The sequence below is a fragment of the Stenella coeruleoalba genome, assembly GCF_951394435.1.
Source record: "Stenella coeruleoalba genome assembly, chromosome: 16".
Classification (NCBI taxonomy): domain Eukaryota; kingdom Metazoa; phylum Chordata; class Mammalia; order Artiodactyla; family Delphinidae; genus Stenella; species Stenella coeruleoalba.
This window is the reverse complement of record NC_137162.1, coordinates 73,514,696-73,525,505: the sequence shown is the minus strand read 5'-3', so window position 1 is coordinate 73,525,505 and position 10,810 is coordinate 73,514,696. Positions and strand designations below refer to the sequence as shown.

The window sequence follows — 10,810 nt, the reverse complement described above, 5'->3', positions numbered from 1 at the left end:
TAAATAAAATAAATTGATTTAAAAAAAGGATATTTTTTGATGTTTTATAATACAATAATATCAAAACAAAACTCATTTAAAAAAAACTTGTTTTATTATGGAAAATTTCAAAACTACAGAAAAATAAAGAGAATAGTATAATTTAAAAAAAAGAGAGAGAACTGACCAACAAAGATGAAAATGCAGCAAATAAATGAAAAGTGATAATGCTGGGAGTGAAACTGGAATTGAGTATAAATGGAGTTACAGAAGAACTAGCTAAATGGGGGAATGTTGACACTGCCGCTGTTCAGGAGACTAGATCTGCAGCCAGAGGAACCTGTTGAAGGGGAACTGATCAACAGAAATGAGGAAAGACCCAACACAGTCAAAAATAAATAATAAATAAATAAATAAATTTTTTTAAAAGTGGAAAGGATACAATGTTGCAAGCTGATCCAAATTTATAAAGGCGTATGACAGTTCACCAAGGCATTGAAAAAATGCTCGTTCTATTATTTGTAAATTATACAATGAAAAGAAGAAGCAAGCATTCTTCAGACTACTCTTGGAAAGTTTTTACAAATAAAACACTTTAGGGAATTCCTTGGCGGTCCAGTGGTTAGGACTCCGAGCTTCCACTGCAGGGGGCACGGTTTGATTCCTGGTCGTGGAATTAAGATCCTGCAGGCCACACGGAGTGCCCAAAAAAAAAAAAAAAATAGAAAAAGTTAAAAAAAACCCCACTTTAACGCAGACATAGAGAATGGACTTGAGGACATGGGGAGGGGGAAGGGTAAGCTGGGATGAAGTGAGAGAGTGGCATGGACATATATACAACTACCAAATGTAAAGTAGATAGCTAGTGGGAAGCAGCTGCATAGCACAGGGAGATCAGCTCGGTGCTTTGTGACCATCTAGAGGGGTGGGATAGGGAGGGTGGGAGGGAGACGTAAGAGGGATGGGATATGGGGATATATGTATACATATAGCTGATTCACTTTGTTATACAGCAGAAACTAACACAACATTGTAAAGCTACAATAAAGATGTTAAAAAAAAACCCACGTTAATGCTTAAGTTTTCTAATAAGCTATAGAACACAAAATAAATATCATTTTTTGTATTGTTTTAATTTCCCAATACACTTTTTTTTTTGGTGTGGGGAGAACTAGCTCACCTTTTAATTGAGAGTGTGAGAAGGAAAGAGTAAACATGTTAACTTTAGCAGCAAGAATGCTGCTCTAAGGATTATGAAAGGCAAGTTGGCTTTTATCCCATTTGATGCCAATATATGTGTATACAAGTCATAATCCACAAGGAGTGTTTAAGGGCAAAAATGTAGCTTCTTAGCATACAACAGCTAATGAGCATTTGAAAAATATTTGAACTTGGAAATTAAATAAAACCTTAGTAACAGGGCTGTGTGCGAGTCTGGTGATATCTGCTCAAGGACGGCCCTATGCTGGCACCAGAAGAACATTGCTTGTCTAGGTGTTTTTATACTGCAGAGCTGGTTGGAAGACAGGTTACAACTGGAAAAGCCAAAGAAAAGCTTCCATTAACTTCATCTTATTTTAGGGTTCTGGTTCTTGGAACGCTTCAGCTTCCATCTAAGAATGTTGGTCTGTGTCTTCCAAACGGAGAATATTTTTCTTGATTGAGCTTTTCTTTTTATTTTTATTTTATCTCCACCACTTTATGAGCTCTTTCAGCCCATCACTTTTTCCAGAAATCCTGGAAGAGGACCACCACAATTACTATTCTGACCATCAGTGCACAAGCTGAGCCGATGGCCAGAGCAAGGAAGTGGATCTCAGAGACACGTACAGTGTGCACGATGCTGAGCCAGATCTCCCCTATCAGCACATCAACATCACGTGGGTTCTTCACCTTGCAGGTTTATGTCCCACTGTCATCAAACTGCAGCTTACAGAGGATGATGGAGACATCATACCGGCTCGGGGTTCCCATCCCAGACCACCCGGTCCTTGAAACGCCCACTCATGGGTTTGAAGGGATCCACATGGTAGTCGAAAACAAACTGCTCAGACACCCCCACCTCCAGGTCACTGTTAGTGCATCAGCCATAGGGGCAAAGCTGGAGAAAGTGCACAGAAGATAAAGAGAATTAAATTGTCCTGTTCTTGCGTTTAGAGAGTGTACCATAAAGCTCAGGGAATTTTATTCTCTTTTTTTTTTTTGTTTGGTACGCGGGCCTCTCACTGTTGTGGCCTCTCCCGTTGCGGAGCACAGGCTCCGGACGCGCAGGCTCAGCGGCCATGGCTCACGGGCCCAGCCGCTCCGCGGCATGTGGGATCTTCGCGGACCGGGGCACGAACCCGTGTCCCCTGCATCGGCAGGCGGACTCTCAACCACTGCGCCACCAGGGAAGCCCAGGGATTTTTATTCTTAAGAATAAAAATTCTCGGGAGTTCCCTGGCAGTCCAGTGGTTAGGACTCCATGCTTTCACTGCCGAGGGCCTGGGTTCGATCCCTGGTCTGGGAACTAAGATCCCACAAGCTGTGTGGCGCAGCCAAGGGAAAAAAAACGAATAAAGATTCTCAGGAGTCACATGTAACTAAAGACTCTGAGAATAGAAAATTTGATTAAATCACGTAGTAATCAAATACAAAGATTACTACAAAAACAATACAGCTCCAGTCAATCCTTGTCTAAAATATATTATCAAGCACCTGTGAGCAACCCTAAATTGTACTGAAAACCACAGTACACTTAGGCCCTAGAGGGAAAGTCAGAAGCAAACCTTGATAATGCTTTCTGTCACTCCTTCACCCTAAGATTTTGAATGTCTGTGCTCTTCATAAATGAGACTTTATAAAAGCTGCTTTTAAATTTCAGACGTTGGATCACAGTAAATTCAGTGTGAAATAATCCACTGTGGGATAAAAGTTCACAGGGGTGACAAATGGAGTTAAGGGAGTCTCTGGTGCCTTCCTTCTGAGAAATACTACACCCACAGTTACAGTGGATGGCTAGCACCTCAGAAGGCTACACTTCCTCTGTATACAAGTGAAACTGCCTCAAGGAAACAGAAGCTTTTTTTCTGAAGTGATTAGTATGAGTACCACACCTAAGACTTAAATAACAGGTTCTAACCCCTCCAGGTGGAGTGAAGAAAGGCAGTGGCTTAGAGCAGGGACAGAGCCCCAGGGCAACCCTTTCAGAGTGGTAGCTGAAGATAGTAGGATTTCTGGTTCTCTTTTCCCTTCATCTAAAGCTGCACTGTGTGATAACGGGGCCATTTAGCCACATAGGCTTGTTGAACACTGGAAATGTGGCTAGTATGACTGAGGACCTGACTTTTTACTTTGTCAAGTACACAACATAACATTTACCATCTTAAACATTTCTAAGTTCAGTAGTGTTAAGTACATTTGGTATTGTGCAACCAATCTCCATAGTTCATTTTTATCTTGAAAACCTGAAACTCTCTGCTTATTAACAACTTCCCATTTCCTGCCTCCCCCCAGTGTCTGGCAGCATCACCATTCTAATTTCTGGCTCTATGAATCTGACTACTTTTGATACTTCATGTAAGTGGAATCACACAATACTTGTCTTTTTGTGACTGGCTTATTTCACGTAGCATAAGGTCCTCAAATTCATGTTCCAGAATTTCCTCCCTTTGTAAAAAGGCTGAGTAATATTCCCTTGTCTGTATATACCACATTTTGTTTATTCATTCATCTGGCAATGGACACTTGGGTTGCTTCCAACTTTTGACTATTGTAAATAATGCTGTTATGAACATTGGTGTACAACTATCTCTTGAGACTGTGCCTTCAATTCTTTCAGTTACATATCCAGAAAACAGAACTGCTGGATCATATGGTAATTCTTTTTAAATTTTTTCCACAGCAGCTGCAACATTTTACATTCCTATCAGCAACACACAGAGTTCCAATTTCTCCACATCCCTGCCTTAATGTGAATTTAAAACTCATAATTCAGTTATGGAAAAACTTTTAAGTATGTTTGGAACAACATGGATATAGGAATCTGCTTTTTCAACTCTAAATTTTATGAAATCTAAATATACATTAAGTATTCCTAATAAAAATTAAAATTCCTGACTTAAAAAAATATATGGAGATGTGCTGTAGGTGGAAGACACACACCAGGCTTCAAAGAATAAAAAAAGAACATAAAATGTCTCATTGATAATGTTATATATTGACTACATACGAGATATTTTGGATATGTTGATCCAAATAAAACTATTAAAATTAATATTACCTGTGCTTTTACTTTTGTAAATGTGGCTACTAGAAAAAATTTAAATTACATTTGCAGCTCACATTATATTTCTATTGGACAGCACTGCTATAGAGGTAGCTACTACCACTCGTACCACATAATGAAAGGCATCAGATTCTGGAAGACAAGCTCCTTCTGCAGTCCAAATTGTTTTAAGTCAAGCAAGCTCTTTTTTTCTTTTTTTTTAAAATAAATTTATTTATTTACTTTTGGCTGTGCTGGGTTTTCGTTGCTGCGCGCGGGCTTTCCTTAGTTGCGGCGAGTGGGGGCTACTCTTCGTTGCGCTGCAGGGGCTTCTCATTGCAGTGGCTTCTCTTCTTGTAGCACATGGGCTTCAGTAGTTGTGGCACACGGGCTCAGTAGTTGTGGCTTGCAGGCTCTAGAGCTCAGGCTCAGTAGTCATGTCGCACAGTCTTAGTTGCTCCGCCCGCACCAGGGTTCGAACCCGTGTCCCCTGCATTGGTAGGCGGATTCTTAACCACTGCGCCACCAGGGAAGTGCTCAAGCAAGCCTTTTTCAACCTCTCTTCTGCCCTTGACATCTATATGTATCTTTCTTTTACTACAGGAGGATTACCTGAATGAAAATTTCTATCCACTGTTACTGTGAAAAGCTGGGCTATTATACTTAGTCCCTCAGTGACTATCTGGGGTCCAGGCTTGAGTATCCTATATTCTCTGTTTTGTTGGTGTATCATAGCCTGATGCCTTCCATTACAGTATCAATTAACTCCTGTGCCTGCGTCATGGCTGGGGGCTGTGTGACAACACCACACCACAGAAAGCTCAGGAGATGTGTCCATGTGTTTGCAGAGTCGAAAGAGGCATTTTAATTTCTTCTTCTTCGACTTGACAGTGCTTCCTTGACACAACTTCTCCTCCTGTATCTTTGTGATTCTTACCCACTTACAGCTTACTTCCACTCTGAAAGCAGTCAGGAATCTTACTTTTGTCTATGTGATGACAAAATAGTGGGGCAGGACCTAGACCAGGTGTGGTCACTTTCAGTGACTGTGGCTACAATCCCAGAGGGATGGAGGGGAGGGGAGGGGGGGCTATGGCGGGGCCCCAGGAAGGAACCCTGAAATGTCAGGTAGGGAAGATCCAGAAGCTGGAATTGAGGCAGAAGAGCTGTTGTGACTAGAGCTGTTGCTCTTGACTACACGTCTTCTCATTTCTGTTGCTCATACTGGGGTCACTCTAGATACAATAACCATCACCCCAGTTCAAAGCAAAAATAATCCTTCTCCCTAAAGGGTAAATTGGGCATAAGCTTTTTTTTTTTAATGTTTTTTAAAAAATTTATTTATTTGGCTATATCAGGTCTTAGTTGCGGCACATGGGCTCTTCATTGTGGCGTGAAGGCTCCAGAATGCACAGGCTTAGCTGCCTCACAGCTTGTGAGATCTTAGTTCCCCGACCAGGGATCAAACCTGTGTCCCCTGTATTGGAAGGTGGATTCTTAACCACTGGACCACCAGGGAAGTCCCTGGGCATAAGCTTTTTTTAAATAAAATTTTTATTTTGGAATAATTTTAAGTCTACAGATAAGTTGCAAAGATAGTACAGGGAGCTCCTGTATACCCTTTACTTTTTTTTCCTGTATTTAATGTCTATATAACCATGTCACATTTGTCAAGACTAAGAAATTCACATTGGTATAATACTCTTAATTAACCTATAGACTTTAGTCTGATTTTACCGTTTATGTCCTTCTACCGTTCTAGAATCCAAACCACAATCCCACATGGCATTTAGCATACAAGCCTTTCATATACCAAGATCTTGCCCCATTTTATCATTCACATTAATGTTTGTTTTGATTTCTCGTTAGAGTATAGGCTCTAAAGTTTTGTATGGCTATGTATAATTCATAAATATAAGTTTATTCATACTGGTGATGCCCACCAAAGACTACCGAAACATAGTTATGGTCAAACAATGAAGGGTTAACTGCTATAGTGAGGGAGACCTGACACTATGGGCAACCATGCATCTCAGGAAATGGGTGTTAAAGAGGGCTTATTATATAGTGCTTGGGCTTGTGTTAGGTGATTTGGGGGCAGGCCCAAGGAAACAGGGGTCTGCTCTGGTGCTGTCAGAAAGCGGGGCAATTCAGTGATTCGCTTAATAGTTTTTATCTGGAAAGCAAGAAAAATGGATCATCACTGAAGCAATAGTCATTCATGTTAGCTAGGGAAGGGATGTTTGGTCATCTTTTTGTGGTTGCAGTGTCCATCTGTTTAGGCACGATTAGTCTTATTTTCTTCACCTTCCATCTCGTCAGAGATCTCATCTGACATCAAAATTCCATGACGTCGCTTATGTGTATCAGGGCATTCAGGCCAGCTACCAACGGTAGCTCTGGGGGCTCCTTTACTTCTTAGAGCTGAACCTGATCATAATTAAGATGGAAAGCAAAAGGAGATTGCTTAGCAGTTTTTACTACAGGATATGACAACTGTTGGAAACTGACACTGCTAATTCGACACTGTACATGTGCTTAACAAATAACTCGTCGCCAAGGGCTGGAAAGTTCGATCTGTCTTTTTCAGAGCAGAAACACGGCTGGTTTGGATGTAGCAGGAACTCAAATGACACTGAACTGGCGTACGTGTTTCTTCCAGAAGTGAAGGTCTTAGTGGTGGCATCCTCTGCCCCAGCACTTTGTCTCTGAGGACCAGGCCTGAACCGAAAGCCCTGCGGACCTGAAGCAAGGGTCACCAACCCCCTGGGGCCGCTACCAGTCCCTATCCTGTTAGGAACCCGGCCACACAGCAGGAGGTGAGCGGCAGGCAACGAAACTTCATCTGCTGCTCCCCATCGCTCACATTACCGCCTGAACCATCGCTGGAATTACTGCCAGAACCATCCCCCCCACCACTCGCATTACCGCCTGAAACTCCACCCCCCCAAAATTGTCTTAAACAGTCCCTGGTGCCAAAAAGGTTGGGGACCACTGGTCTGAAGGAACAAGCCGAGGGAGCCAGGCGAGGTCCCGTGACCCTGCGGAGCAGCGACCCAAGACCTGACAGCACAGCCTGCGGCCGCTCCTCAAGTTCTGCCTCTAGAGCCGCCATTAACGGTCTCCGCTGTTCCCGGTTCCCTCCCTCCTTCTCAACAGGAAATGAGTCTCATTTCCTTCTACCACGCTGGTCTTCAATCCAGGCGTCGTCTGGGCTCACTGTTTGGGGGACTCTCCCAGTCAGCAACTTTAGAAGCTCAGGCGTGCCTCACAAGCCCTTCCCTACCCCCGAGGAGGGATCACGTAGATCCCTCGCCTCCCGTCCCAGCAACGCCCGGCTCTGCAAGCCCCGGCCCCGCCCTGCGCCTGGCCGACCAATCCCCGGCTCCGCTCCGGATGCGTCACAATGGCGCCCTCGTGGCCCCGACCCCGGACGCCCTCCTCGGAGACCCCGCCCCGGCGCGGTCTTTGCGTCCTTCCGGCTCGCTTTCGGAAGTAGGATTGCGCCGCGTCTTCCTGGAGAAGAAGGTGGGGTTTGGCGAGAACCCGGAAGCGGGGCGGGGGCGCGGGTTCCTGGGGCTGTAGTTCCCTGATGCTTGGGCACAGGACCGACAGAGGGCAGAACACGCCGAGAGCCGAAGGGCTTTCGGAGGCGATGCATGCGCACGACGTGCGGGAGTTGTAGACTCCGGCCAGCCGAGCTCCTGACCACGCCCCTCGGAAGCCTCGCCCAGGGGTTTCCATGGTGATGTTAAACCAGCCTCAACTGCGACTGCAGAATTTGCCGCGTTTCACCCTCCTCTAGGTTCGCAGAGGGATAGGGACGACCGAGGTGCCGGATGTGGAGAAGAGCGGGAGCATGGAGACTCAGAACCCTAAGTGAAGGGTGGGACGGGGGCGGGACAGAAGGGGACGAGTTTGGGGAAAATCCCTTTTTTAGGGCAGGGATGTCTGGGAGTCCTGGACGGGTCCGCATCCTAGGACCCGGGGGTATGAGAGGTCTGCGCCAACATGTAGGGACACCTTTAAGGGTGTAGACGTGGTTGGAAGAAAGCTCTTTTTACTTTAGTTTGTTTTATTTCTTAAGGCAGTACATTCACATAGTTAAAGACTCACAAACTTGCAGAAGGCTTTATTACTCAGAAAATTTTCTCCTACCCATTTCCTGTACTCTGAGGAAATGTTTTCAAACCTTTGAATTTTTCTTCTCCAGAAGTTTTATTTCTTCCTTTTGTATCTGCATCTCTTCTCTGTATTTTTCCTTCATCAGCTTCACTAAATTTGAATACTTCAATCTGAAATATTTCCTGATTGATTTCCTTTGCCTCCTGGTCACACTTTGCTGCAGCATGTGTGTAGTCAGCCATTTGCTCTTCTCTTTTTCTAGTCATACCCTTGACTACATTTTGCACTGGTTCCTTTTTGACATCTCATTTTGGAATGAACCTGAATTCAGCAGGTTGTGGGAGTGGGTCCAGGGCTTTGTCTCACGCTCTCACATTTTTCTTTATTATAAAGATTTGATTGTAGTTATGTTTTCCCACTTTAAAAATATGACATATACGAGATATATTGTAAAACATATCTCGAAGGTGTAAAGAATACAACTCAATCCGGGATCTGTGTATCCACCACTAATCTTAAGATGTAGTACTCTACCCGGTCCCCTTTCCCATTAGATCTGAACACTGCTCTTAGTGGTCATAAAGGGAGGAATAGTAGGAATGAAGCTGTCCTCACAGTGCTTGTAGTCTGCTATATAGCATGTGGGCTAGTTTCAAACAAGGTGTAATTCTCTTAGAACTTGTTTCCTCCTCCCCTGTAACATGGCATAATCTTAGGCTTAAAGGGAGGCTGTATGTGAAGCTTGGGCAGTTGGTACAGTGATTGCTGACTGGTATTTCTGTATTTGGGAGGGATTTATCAACGGCTTTCTTGACTCTTGATTGAAAGTGTTCCTTTTTCCTAAGATCTGTTACCAGTAAAGCTGCATTCATCTGTGACTGTGGATCTATAGAGTTGGGAGGGAAACTTTATGGGAAGACACAAGCTAAGAGATAATAGGCTCTTTTATGTGGAAACCTTGACCTTTTGTGGGTTTTTTTGTTGTTGTTGTTGTTAATGTTGGTACCTGGCATATAAGTGAACCAATAAAAGACTCCTGGATGTAAAAAACAAAGAAAGAAATAGAACTCCACCTTTTTTCTTATGACCCTTTGTGTGATCCCGATCATCACAGCTCCCCTCATCATTGTCTTGGATTTTATGTTTGTCAATTACTTGCTTTTCTTTATAATTTGATTAAAATTGTATCCCACAGAAAAATGTATTGAATAGTTTTGCATGTCTTTGGATTCTGTATATGTTGTTTTCATACTTTATGTTTTCTTCTGTGCCTTTCTTTAGTTAAGACCTTGTGTTAACCTTGTCTTTACTTAAGACCTTGTCTTAACCTTGTCTGTTGTCTTCACAGGAGTATTCCAAGACCAAGCGTAAAGCTCGAACCCATGTCCCCTGCATTGGCAGGTGGATGCTTAACCACTGCGCCACCAGGGAAGTCCCAATTTTTGCTGTTTTATAGTATTCCATTTAGTAAGTGGTCAACAACTTATTTCTCCAGTATTCTGTTAAGTGACTTATATGTAGGTTGTTTCCAGTTTTTGGTATTATAAACAGTGATGCTTTGAGTCAGCACATATCTTCTGGGGCACATGTGCCAGACTTAGTATTGGGTTCTATACATGTAATGCAATGTCATGTCATTGCATGAGGGATATTGCTCTACTGTTCTTTTTTTATGTTTTTGGTATAAGGGTGTACCTGACCTCATTAAATGAGTTGGGGCAGTGTTTCCTCCTCTTCCACTTTCTGAAAGATATTGTTTAAAGTTGGTTTTAATTCTTCTCTAAATATTTGGCATAACTTTTCAGCAAAACCATCTGGTCTAGAGATTTTGGGGAGAGTTTTTAAATTCAATTTTAAATTTATTATTTATTTATTTAAAAAATCTAAGTACAGTCACTATTATATGTTTACAGCTCATTTTTAAATGAATTTATTTATTTGTTTTTGGCTGTGCTGGGTCTTTGTTGCTGCATGCGGGCTTTCTCTGGTTGCAGCAAGCAGGGGCTACTCTTCGTTGTGGTGGGTGGGCTTCTCATTGTGGTGGCTTATTTTGTTGCGGAGCACGGGCTCTAGGCACGTAGGCTTCAGTAGTTGTGGCACACAGGCCTCAGTGGTTGTGGCGCACAAGCTTAGTTGCTCCGTGGCATGTGGGATCTTCCCGGACCAGGGCTTGAACCCATGTCCCCTGCATTGGCAGGCAGATTCTTAACCACTGCGCCACCAGGGAAGTCTGCAAATTCAATTATTTAATAGTTATAGGGCTGTTCAAATTATCTATTTCATATTGGGGGAGCTGTGGTAGTAGCTTTTTGAGGAGTTGGTACATTTCATCTAAGTTGCCAAATTTATGTGAGTAGAGTTCTTTATAGTTTTCCCATATTACCCTTTGAGGTTGTTTTGCCAAAATTGGAGTATTTTCGGTCATTATTTGTTCGGATACTTTCCAGGACCACACTCTTT

The 10,810-nt window shown here is 43.1% G+C and overlaps 1 protein-coding gene across 2 annotated transcripts in view; it reads left to right on the top strand.

The window, feature by feature from the left end:
- Positions 1 to 7,683: 7,683 nt before the first annotated feature.
- LOC307175093 (uncharacterized protein) overlaps positions 7,684 to 10,810 on the top strand; it is a 100,107-nt gene continuing 96,980 nt past the window's right edge. The window contains exons 1-2 of one of the 2 annotated variants that reach the window (XM_079899949.1): positions 7,684 to 8,030; positions 9,699 to 9,817. The gene's annotated coding sequence lies outside the window, so the exon portion shown is untranslated. Of the gene's footprint in view, positions 8,031 to 8,266; positions 9,818 to 10,810 lie in introns of those variants that run through there. The other variant, XM_079899948.1, reaches the window with a different exon arrangement.